The sequence below is a fragment of the Rhinopithecus roxellana genome, chromosome 10 (genome assembly GCF_007565055.1).
Source record: "Rhinopithecus roxellana isolate Shanxi Qingling chromosome 10, ASM756505v1, whole genome shotgun sequence".
In the NCBI taxonomy this organism is placed as follows: domain Eukaryota; kingdom Metazoa; phylum Chordata; class Mammalia; order Primates; family Cercopithecidae; genus Rhinopithecus; species Rhinopithecus roxellana.
In genome coordinates, this window is record NC_044558.1 from 24,997,328 (window position 1) to 25,007,546 (window position 10,219).

The following is a 10,219-nucleotide window of genomic DNA, read 5'->3' on the forward strand; positions in this document are numbered from 1 at the left end:
CTGCCCATATGTTATTTACCTTACTTTTAGGATATTTGCCTTGTATATCAATTTTTAAAGTAGAGCCTGAAAACTGACATCCTGCAGGACTAATATGGCCCATAGACAGGTTTGGTTTGGCTTGCACAATTGTTTTAAAACTCAGAAACTTTACACTAAAATCCATACTTAACAGCATCTCTTTAAAAACTGAAAGATATGGCAACATGTCAACGCATTAACAATTTATTGGAGCCACCATCTCCCATTGCCTTACACCAGAACTGTTTCACTCATGTATATTGCTTGTCTAATCCCTTTAGGAATTTGTGTTTTCTACCATTATAAAAGTGTCTGTCTTCGTAAACAGGTTGCATGAAAGGGGAATCATGATCATACCTGTTCCTAGGCTCTGCTGGTGGGATGGGCTTGGGCAAGTTGTATTTTTTATGATGTTACCTCTCACTCCACCTCTCCACTTCTCACCCTGGGTTGACTTCACCAGAAATGGTGCCTGAATCAGAGGTGGCCCATCCTGAAGCTTGCCAGGGACTTCTGGCCTGACGAGAAAGAGTGAACAAGGATAATCACATTCTTTGCCCAGAGCTTGGAATTAGAAAGCTGAGCAACTGTTTCCAGTTAGTGGCAGAGAAAATTGGAGACATTGCAAAATGCACTTAGCATCACAGCAAGTCAAAGCCCTATGCAAGCTGAGCTGGGTGGTAGAGAAAATCCTTGGAGAGGGGAAAATGGACTTCACGCACTGAAAGAGCAAGTGATAAGACACAAGGTTGCCTGAAAGGCTGAGAGCACAGCTTTGTCCCCTTGACTTCATTCTCAATTCTAGCTCTGTTGAAACCTGGTGGACTTGGTTTCCAATTCTTGGATGTACCTGACTTAGAAAAAAATTGCCCCAGTCATCCTATATCCACCCTTCTTCTTAGGGAACTAATACCGTGAATTTCCTTAAAGGAACCATTCCAATATGAGAACTAAGATTATCTGAGAATGAATCCTATGCACAGGGGAGAGAAGACTTATACCCTAAATATTTCAGATGTTTCCTATTTCTCCAGAAATGCTTTCACTCATCAGAAGGCTCTCTAAGCCTTCACTCAGCATATCTGCCTATATTTAAGGCACAGTTGGAAAATACAATAATTTTGAAAATACATTTCATAAGCATTTATTGAGCATCATCTGTATATGATCCAATATGGTAAAGACTGAGAGGGAAACAAAGATGACCCAATTTCTTGCACTCAAGGGGCTTACAATCTAATTTGGAAGACAGAAAATGTCTATGAATTGCTATTCATATTGCAGAATGAAACAAACAGTACAGTAAATAGTTGCAGATCCTCACAGTCCTTAGGGGAGAGAGAGGAGGAAGTTATTCTCTTTAACAGGGGTTAGGGGGCTGCTTGGTAATCTGGCTTCCTAGCAATGAGGGGAGGCAATGATAGACGGAGAACACTTTACCAGGAGACACTGACAACAGGACAATGTTGATGGACATGAAGAAAGGCAACAGGAAAAAAAGAATATAAGAGATCTGGAAGCAGAGCAGGACAGAGAGAATAACCTCTTTCATAGGGACCCGGGGGCATTGCTGGATGACATCCTATTGCCCCCACCACCGTAGCACCAACACTGGATATCGAGAAGGGTCAGAGGAAGAAGAGGTCACCATGGATTTGGAATTCTTCCCAAGGGGACCGGCCTTCAATGAGGCTTTGAAGCTTTTGTTTACATTTTAGAAGAGAGTGAGATGCAGCAAGAGCCTCCTAGTTGAAAGAAACCATGGGAACAAAGGCATAGGAAGGCAAATTCAGGGGCAGTATTGTGTGCTGGGGGAGAGGGAGTGTGAGCAGACAAGCCTTACTGGATTGATCATTCACAGTGGAGAGGGCTGGAAAAACACTGTTGATAAGGCTGTCTGGAGCCGGCCTGTGGAAGGCCTTGGATTGCAGGACAAAGGGTTTGGACTTGATCCTGGAGGCAGTGGGAGCCAGAGAAGACTGGGGAAAAGGGTTTACTTGATGAAAGAGTTCCTCATTCACTAAAGAAAAGCACCAGCACAGCTCATTTTTCTCCTTAGAAAACAATCACAGAATTTAGCTTTAAATGCACCCCCAACTCAGGGAAAAGCATATACCAGTCCCTGCAAAGGCTCCCGGTGGGAGTTCATGAGTTCAGACTCAAAGCACAAGATATGTTTTACTTGGCATTTAAGCATATCTATGGATGATGCATGTCCTCAAACGAGGACAGACAGATATGATTATACACTTTATATCAGCTGATGCTCAGTGGTGCCCTTTCTCTCCACTGTTCAGTCTCTGATCCCTCCACTTCTGGATATCCAGAGTAAAATGGTTATAAGACAGATTGTATACTTTCTTGGTGGCATCTATGTGGTGTAGATTCTCCAGGTAAGGGCTTTGCAGGAATTGAACTACTGTTATCTCAAGCTCTTGCGGTCTCACTTAGTCCTTAGCAGTGGTTGAAAACACCTAGCATCCTGTCTGGCAATGGGGTCTGGCACATGGCAGGAACTCAGTCAGAACTTGTTAGTAACAATGTTTATGATACACAGGGTTGTAAACTGAAACTTCTGATGTATTTCTTCTTTCTTTCTCCCTTCCTTCTTGCTCACTTCCCACTTCATTTCTCTTTCCTTGCAGCTTTTCTTTTCAGCTCATTCTTGTTTCTTCCCCCTCCGTTCCCTCTTTTCTTTTTACTTTCTATCTCCTTGTAACTTTCCTTTTCCCTACAGGAACTGGGAAAGACAAGGGTGTGTGGGCGGTCATGGCTCCCCTCCAAGGAAAGTGTGAGGCTTTGGGCAAAATAGATCTCTCATTTCTTCCAAACATAGGTCTAATCTGAACTGTCTCCAGGCTCTAGTCTCCAATCCAACTTCAGTGGTTTTAGTTGGACTCCATGAGAAGGGACCCCAGGGATGCTGTGTCTTTAGTCTTGTCTTGGAGAAACCCAGCTTTCCATGCGTCTACTTGTCTCGCAGACTGGGGCACCCACGTTCCCTTTCCTCAATTCACTAGCACCTCAGAGAGACTCTTCAGAGTGAAACGCCTGGCTGAAGAGAAGCAGGACTTCATTAAGAGTTTGATTTATCCCCAAACGATCTATTGTTACGCATCAAACATGTTTTCCCTACAAACTAGTTGGCAGAGAGCACACAGATAAATTACTACAAGATGTAACCAGACAAGCTGCTCAAAAGGGAAATGGTTCTCTGTGTGTGGAGCTCAGGAGAGCACATCTATAAACATGTGTTGGGAAATCAATTTGGTATAAGTTTGCAAAAGAAGTGCACTGCTGTCCCCAAACTACCAGCTTGCTATGCTATCTGACTGTTCTTTTGAGATCATAGTCCATTGTCACAATAGTAAGGAAAGGGAGAGGTACAACCTACTCTGAAGTGTCTTGAAGGGGGAAGGAATACCAGGCTTTCCATAGGCAGTTGCAGATTCTCTCCCTAGGCACAAGTCAATTTGTCCAATTCATTCTCTGGAGACAATAGGTTAGAGTAAGTCTACCAGCATATAACAACATTTAGTTGACGTTATGGTAATTTCAAAAGAATTATAGTAATATAATGTTACAGCACAGTACTATGTAGTGTGATGTGGAAGAAAACCCCCTTGGTGTGGCTTCAGAGACAGAAGTGTGTAAATCCCTTCCTGACCATGTGCAACTTGCTAGTTCAGTGAACCTTTGAAAATTTCTTCACTTTTCTGAGATTTTTGTCCTTTTTCTATAAAGCAGTTAAGTGTATACAGGTTGAATATCCCTAACCCCAAAATCCAAAATCTGAAATGCTCCAAAATATGAAACTTTTAGAGCACAAACATTTCACCACAAGTGGAAAATTCCATGCATAAGTACTAAAACAAACTTCAGTTCATGTACAAAATTATTAAGAAATACTGTATAAATTACCTGCAGGATAGTTGTATAAGGTCTATATGAAACATAAATGAATTTCGTGTTTAGAGTTGGATCCCATCCCAAGATATGTCATTATGTATATGCAAATATTCCAAAATCTGGAAAAAAATGGAAGTCTGAACGATCTTTAGTCTCAACATTTCAGATAAGATACTCAACCTGTACTACTTGCTTTGACAAGACTGGCAAGAATTACAGAACACATGCAACCTGTCCTATAACTGCACTGTGGCCAATAAATTAAAAGAGATTACATTAATTCTTTAGTTCCTTCCTTGCAAGAGCTACATTTCAAGTGCTCAAGAGTCACATGGGGCTGTGGCTACTGTAGTGGGTAGCACAAATATACAATATTTCCATTATTACATAAAGTTCTATTCAACAGTGTTGTCCTAGAACATGCCAGACACGAAGTTAGGTAATTTACACATAATTTTCTCTTGCTTCAAAGTTTTCAGACACCTTGGTACATACAGCTTAATTAAAAGTCCATCCATCCAGCAAATCTGGAGTGCCCTTTGATAGCCTGTGGGACAAAACTGTCCAAGACTGACTCTACATAGTATTCTAAGCTGGCACAAGTCTACAAGGCATAGTGATTGCTGAAAAATTGGAAAAGGTCGAAAATAGAGGACTTCTGGGCCTTTACCAAATGCATATATATGAGAGACTTTGGCTCCAACCACAAAACATGTCTCAGTAGAGATGGCAATGAGAATAGAAACAAAGTGGAGGCCGGGCGCGGTGGCTCAAGCCTGTAATCCCAGCACTTTGGGAGGCCGAGACGGGTGGATCGCGAGGTCAGGAAATCGAGACCAACCTAGCTAACACGGCGAAACCCCGTCTCTACTAAAAAATACAAAAAACTAGCCGGGCGAGTTGGCGGGCGCCTGTAGTCCCAGCTACTTGGGAGGCTGAGGCAGGAGAATGGCGTAAACCCGGGAGGCGGAGCTTGTAGTGAGCTGAGATCCGGCCACTGCACTCCAGCCTGGGCGACAGAGCAAGACTCCGTCTCAAAACAAAACAAAAAAACAAAACAAAACAAAAAAAAGAAACAAAGTGGAATCAGCAAAGGAAAAAATAATTGTGTAGGAATAGCCAGCAAATACTCTTGCTTTTAAACATGGTGAGGACAGCCTAAGAAACCTTCTCATGATTCATATAACAGTCTTGGAAAAATCCCAGGGTAGATAAAAGCTACCCCAAGATATGTAGCTGAAGCTTAGGAAACTTTCTCAAGGTCAAAGCAGAGTTATTCCAAATTTGCTCTCATTTCATTGAAGACCATCTTGACTCTTTGGGGTGAGTCCAACACATCTATGCTGCAGCTGATCAGATTGTAGCCTGCTGAGAAGGACCTCTTGATCTTCAGAGCACATTTCCTGGCAGAAAAAATAAGGCAAGCACAAGGCAAGGTTGCCTTCCACAAGCAAAAGTGAAAAGAACAAAAACAATAGCTACATTTGTTAAGTGTTTATTGGGTACCCTGTTCTATTAATATTACACTGGTCATCTGATTTAATCTTCACCATAACCTCATGAAGAACTATTAATAGCCCCATTTTATAGAGGAATAATTGAGGCAATAAATGTTTAAGAACAATCCAAAGTCACACGCTAGTAAATGGTGGAGCCAGGACTTGACCCTGTGTAGTACAGCAAGAGTTCACATTCTTTTTTTTTTTTTTTACGGAAAATTTGTATTTTAATTATTTTTATGTATCAAAAACTCAACAGTGTACATTTAACCCAGTTTAGTGGCAAGTTCTTTAGCCTTTGCCTTTTCGAGCTTGGCGATACGAGCCACAGACTTGGGACCCAGGACATTGCCGCCCCCGTGACAGCGGATCTCATCGTATCTGTTGTTGTAATTGGTCCTGATAGCTTCCACCAGCTTAGCCAAAGCACCTTCGTCTTCCGAGTTCACTTGTGTAAAGGCTGCAGTGGTGCAGGTCTTCCTGTGGACTAGACATCCCAGTCTTGCCTTCCCCTTGATAATGCAGTAAGGAACCCCCATTTTACGACACAGGGCAGGCAAGAAGACAACCAGCTCGATGGGATCCCGTCGTGTGCAATCACTACCAGCTGAGCTTTCTTGTTCTCCACCAAGGTGGTGATGGTGTTAACTCCTGCTCAAAGGACAGGTGGTGTCTTAGTGGGGACGTCCCCTTTGCCAGCAGCTTTCTTCTCGGCCCCGGCCAACAGCCTCTGCTTCTCTCTTGCTTCGTCTCTGGCCTGTACTTGTGGACCAGCTTAAGCAGCTGAGTAGCTGTTTGGCAGTCCAGGGCCTGGGTGAACTGGTTAATGGCAGGAGGCACTTTCAGCCGCTTATAGAGGATGGCTCTCTGCTGCTGCAACCTGATAGAACGGGGCTATTTCACAAAGCGGGTAAGATCTCTTTTGGGCTGGATGTCCTGTCCAATGCCAAAATTCTTAGGTCTTTTCTCAAACAGGGGATTCACCACTTTCTTGGTCTCTGCTTTTTCACGACAGCAGGGGCCGGAGCCACCTTCTTTGCCTTGGCCTTCTTTCCTTTCGGCATCTTGGACGGCAGGAGGAGAGAGAGCGAGTTCACATTCTTAACCACTGTGTCTGTTAGTGTAAGTGGTCTCTCTGGCTTTCTCATTTAAGTTTCTAAAAATAATGAATTCTTATACAATCTTTAGGGTTTTCCTTCTGCAGCTTTTCTGGTCACTGTAGAAAACAGCCATATGCATTACATAAAATTTTACCATTAAAAATAAAGATATAAATACCGCTTTTTTGACAATGCATCTTATAGATCGCATATAAACAAGCACTTCATGAATAAATGAAAAATGCAAATAAGACAGTGAGATTGTTATATCTTTGAAGGTGTGGGATCATTTTGTCTTGAATGTTTGAGTAAAGAAAGTATCAAATGAAAATGGGCACTTAGATGGGGAGGTGGTCTCTAAACTAAGATTTGTAGATCTGCTGCCTATTGTTATAAATAAAGTTTTACTGGAACACAGCCACATGATTTATAGGTTGTCTATGTTTGGTTTTGCACTACAATGATACAGTCGAGTAATTGTGACAAACTGCAAGACCCACAAAGCCTAAAATATTTACCATCTGACCCTTTACAGAAAAAGTTTGCTTACCCCTGACCTAGATGACAGTGACAAAATTATGTTCTGATAGTGTATCTTAACTTATATCTGTCATTTTCAGTTGGTTGAAAATGTAGGATTTCAATGGTACGATATCAATGAAATTTGACATTATTTAATTTTACATAACCCAAAACTGCAGATAAGAGGAGCTTACAGGTCAAATGGCAAACATTTATAATAAAGCATTGTTGCAGTTCTGAATTTGAGAGCCAAAGGCCATCCTAAATAAGATAGAATGAGAAGCTGCTCCATGATCCTCCAACCTCAGGTCTATTTCTGTCTTTACCTCTAATCACAAGTAATCATTGTTATTATTCTTGTTATTGTTTTATTTGCAAAGGTTTCACCTTTCCTACCTGTAAGTTTTTTGAGGGCAAAAGATGTGTCTTTCATTAGCCTGGAACTTGGCACAGTGATTGGTAGGTGGTGGGCACATAGTAGTAGCTGAATGAATAACTACATAGCATTGAGTTAAAAAGTCTATGCTTAGGAGAGTTAGGGAAGCAGCTACAATACAGGGGTGTTTGGGCAGAGTGCTATCTCAAAGACTGGGTGAGCCAGCAGTGAATTCATAAAAGTCACAGGGTTACGACCTAATCAATGTGCAAATATATCCCAGGCTAAGTGAGGAAATCATGGCTAACTTTTACTGATCGTACATTATCCTCTAGAGACACACTTTTCTCAGTTCCTTGCATTTATTTCATTTAATCTTCACAACGACTCAAGGAAATAGGTTATTCTGTTTATTTAATAAGTGAGGAAAAGAAGCACAGAGAGGTTTATTACCTTATCCCAGGATACACAGCAAAAAATGGTAGAAATCAGTCTTAAACCCAAGGAGTCTGAATTCAGAGACAAAATTTTCAATAATTATGCTATATTCTTCTCTATGTGGCTTTATCCGTGACTTCTTCCTCTTCAGTGGTTTCTAAGACATTCTATAGGGAGTTTCCTGAGAACATATATTTTTACTTTTCGAACAAAAACCAATTGCCCAAACCTAGTTTGTTGCATAACTGTGCATTTTATTGCCAACTTCCTAGTAACTAGCCTACAAAAAAATAAAGCATGTCATGTGAACAGGGATAGGCGTAACATACTCTATTGCTTTCATAGTTCCAGCACTCATTTGGAATTTACTGTTATGCTTTTCTATGCAATTAAAATTATACTCTTTCAAATTTTGAAATACTGGAAAACTTTAGATAAAAGTCCTTGCTAGCCGTATCACAGTCTGATGTCCAGTAGAATCAATATCACCCGGGAGCTCGTTAGACACGCAAAATCGAGGCCCCATCCCAGGCTGACTGAATTGAAACCTGCATTTTAACAAGATGACTGGGTGATTTATATGCATTTTAAAGTCTGAGAAACATTGACTCCATCACGGTAGAATGATTACCATTGATTCCCCCAAAGAGAACAATTTGGGTACCTCTGGTTAGGTGGGAAAGAGAGGCAGGATGATAAAAGCCTGATATGCTTGGGGCAAAGGCCCCATCCTAGCTGTGAAAAGACCTAGTGGCTTATACCCCTGACTGCTTTTAAAAGACCCAGAACCCATGCTTCTCACCATACCAACTAATGTAGAACCTCTCAGGTGGGAACTATGTACCAGTATTTTTTAAAGATCCTGGGGTGATTCCAATGTGCAGCGAAGGTTAGTCCCTCTGTTGGAAATGGGTGTTCTTTGTAGGAGAGGAGTGAATGTGCCTCTATTTGCCCTCTTCACCTGAGGAATTGACACTCACCTTTAATGTCTCAGTGTATGCCTTAAGGTTTTTTTTTTTCCTCCAGGAAGTCTGAATTAGATGCCCCTGTGTGCTCCACGCACCTACGTTACTCTTATCAAGAGCTATTGTAATTTCTTGTGTACTTTTCTCTGTGTCCCATTTGCCTCGAAATTTCATGATGGCAACACGGCAGCCACCTTGCTCACATGTGAACAACAGCTCAGGAATGAGCATTCGGTGCACGCTGATCATGTGCCAGTCCCTGTGCCTCTATTACCTTAGTTAAGACCCATTGCAACCCTCTTATCTCCATTTCCCAGGTGACAATTGGAGGTTTAAGAAAGTGAACTTGCCTCAGGTCACACTGCTTAGAAGTCCGTAGAGCTGTATTCAGTTCCTGGCACCTAGTAGGGTGTTCAATAAAGATTTGTTGAGTGAAAGAATAGAGGCATGAGCTATTCTCCTTTCAAGCCTGCCCACGCCTTCTGTGGTGGGATTAAAGCCACACTGAGATTTCCTCCCCACACTCTCCACCCCATCCCACACTCACTGGAGCTCAGCCTTGACATCTTTTAAGTTCTCTGCCACAAAATGGATGGGCTAAAAGTCCCAATCTTTATATGCCTGGACAGCAGCAGCTTCTGCATCAAAGGGCTGGTATTCTGGCTTGTTTGACAGAACATGTTTAAAGAAAGAATCAAATTAGAGGGAAGAGACCAGACGCATAAAATTTTCCAAAGTATTTACTTTCAGCTTAGAGTCTCAAGCTGTGTTTCTCAACCTGAAGGCGGAGGACATAGTGTGGGAGGATTAGGGCATGGAATTGTGCGAAGGACCTTAATCCTCAGCCACGTCATATATTTTCTTGAAGTGGAAATAAGCTTTATTCTCCACTCCTAGATGTACTATTGGATTGTAATACTGTCATAACAAATAAAATGCGAGCTCATTTAAACTTATCAAATCCATATTAGCTTTCCATCATCTTAGTAAGTACAAACAGCAGCGCTAATACATTTTGTGTGGTCCAGTGGGAATTTTTGAAGTTATTACTAGTAATAAAAATTCCAAATAGATATTTACTGTGCAATGTACTGTGAATGCAGGTTATCTCATATAATTCTCCATCAGCCCTTTGAGGTAGGCACTATTATTCCTGCTTTATACGTGAGGATCACAAGATATTTAAAAACAGTGGTAATCGTATTTCCTGCCTAATAGTGTAATGGAGAGTAAACACCTGGGGAACTCTGTCAGGTCAGTGCCAGAGTGCTCTCCTCTGCCAAAAAAAAGGATCCATGGAGGCTCAGACAGTTTGGAGTGGGAGATGGGGAATGGTAATAGCTATGCCTGGAAGTGACAGGGAGCCTCATGTAGACTGACAGAGTCTAA

At 41.7% G+C, this 10,219-nt stretch overlaps 1 pseudogene; it reads right to left on the reverse strand.

Annotated features, from left to right (window-relative positions):
* Positions 1-5,695: 5,695 nt before the first annotated feature.
* Positions 5,696-6,493, reverse strand: LOC104657461 (annotated as a pseudogene).
* Positions 6,494-10,219: the final 3,726 nt, after the last annotated feature.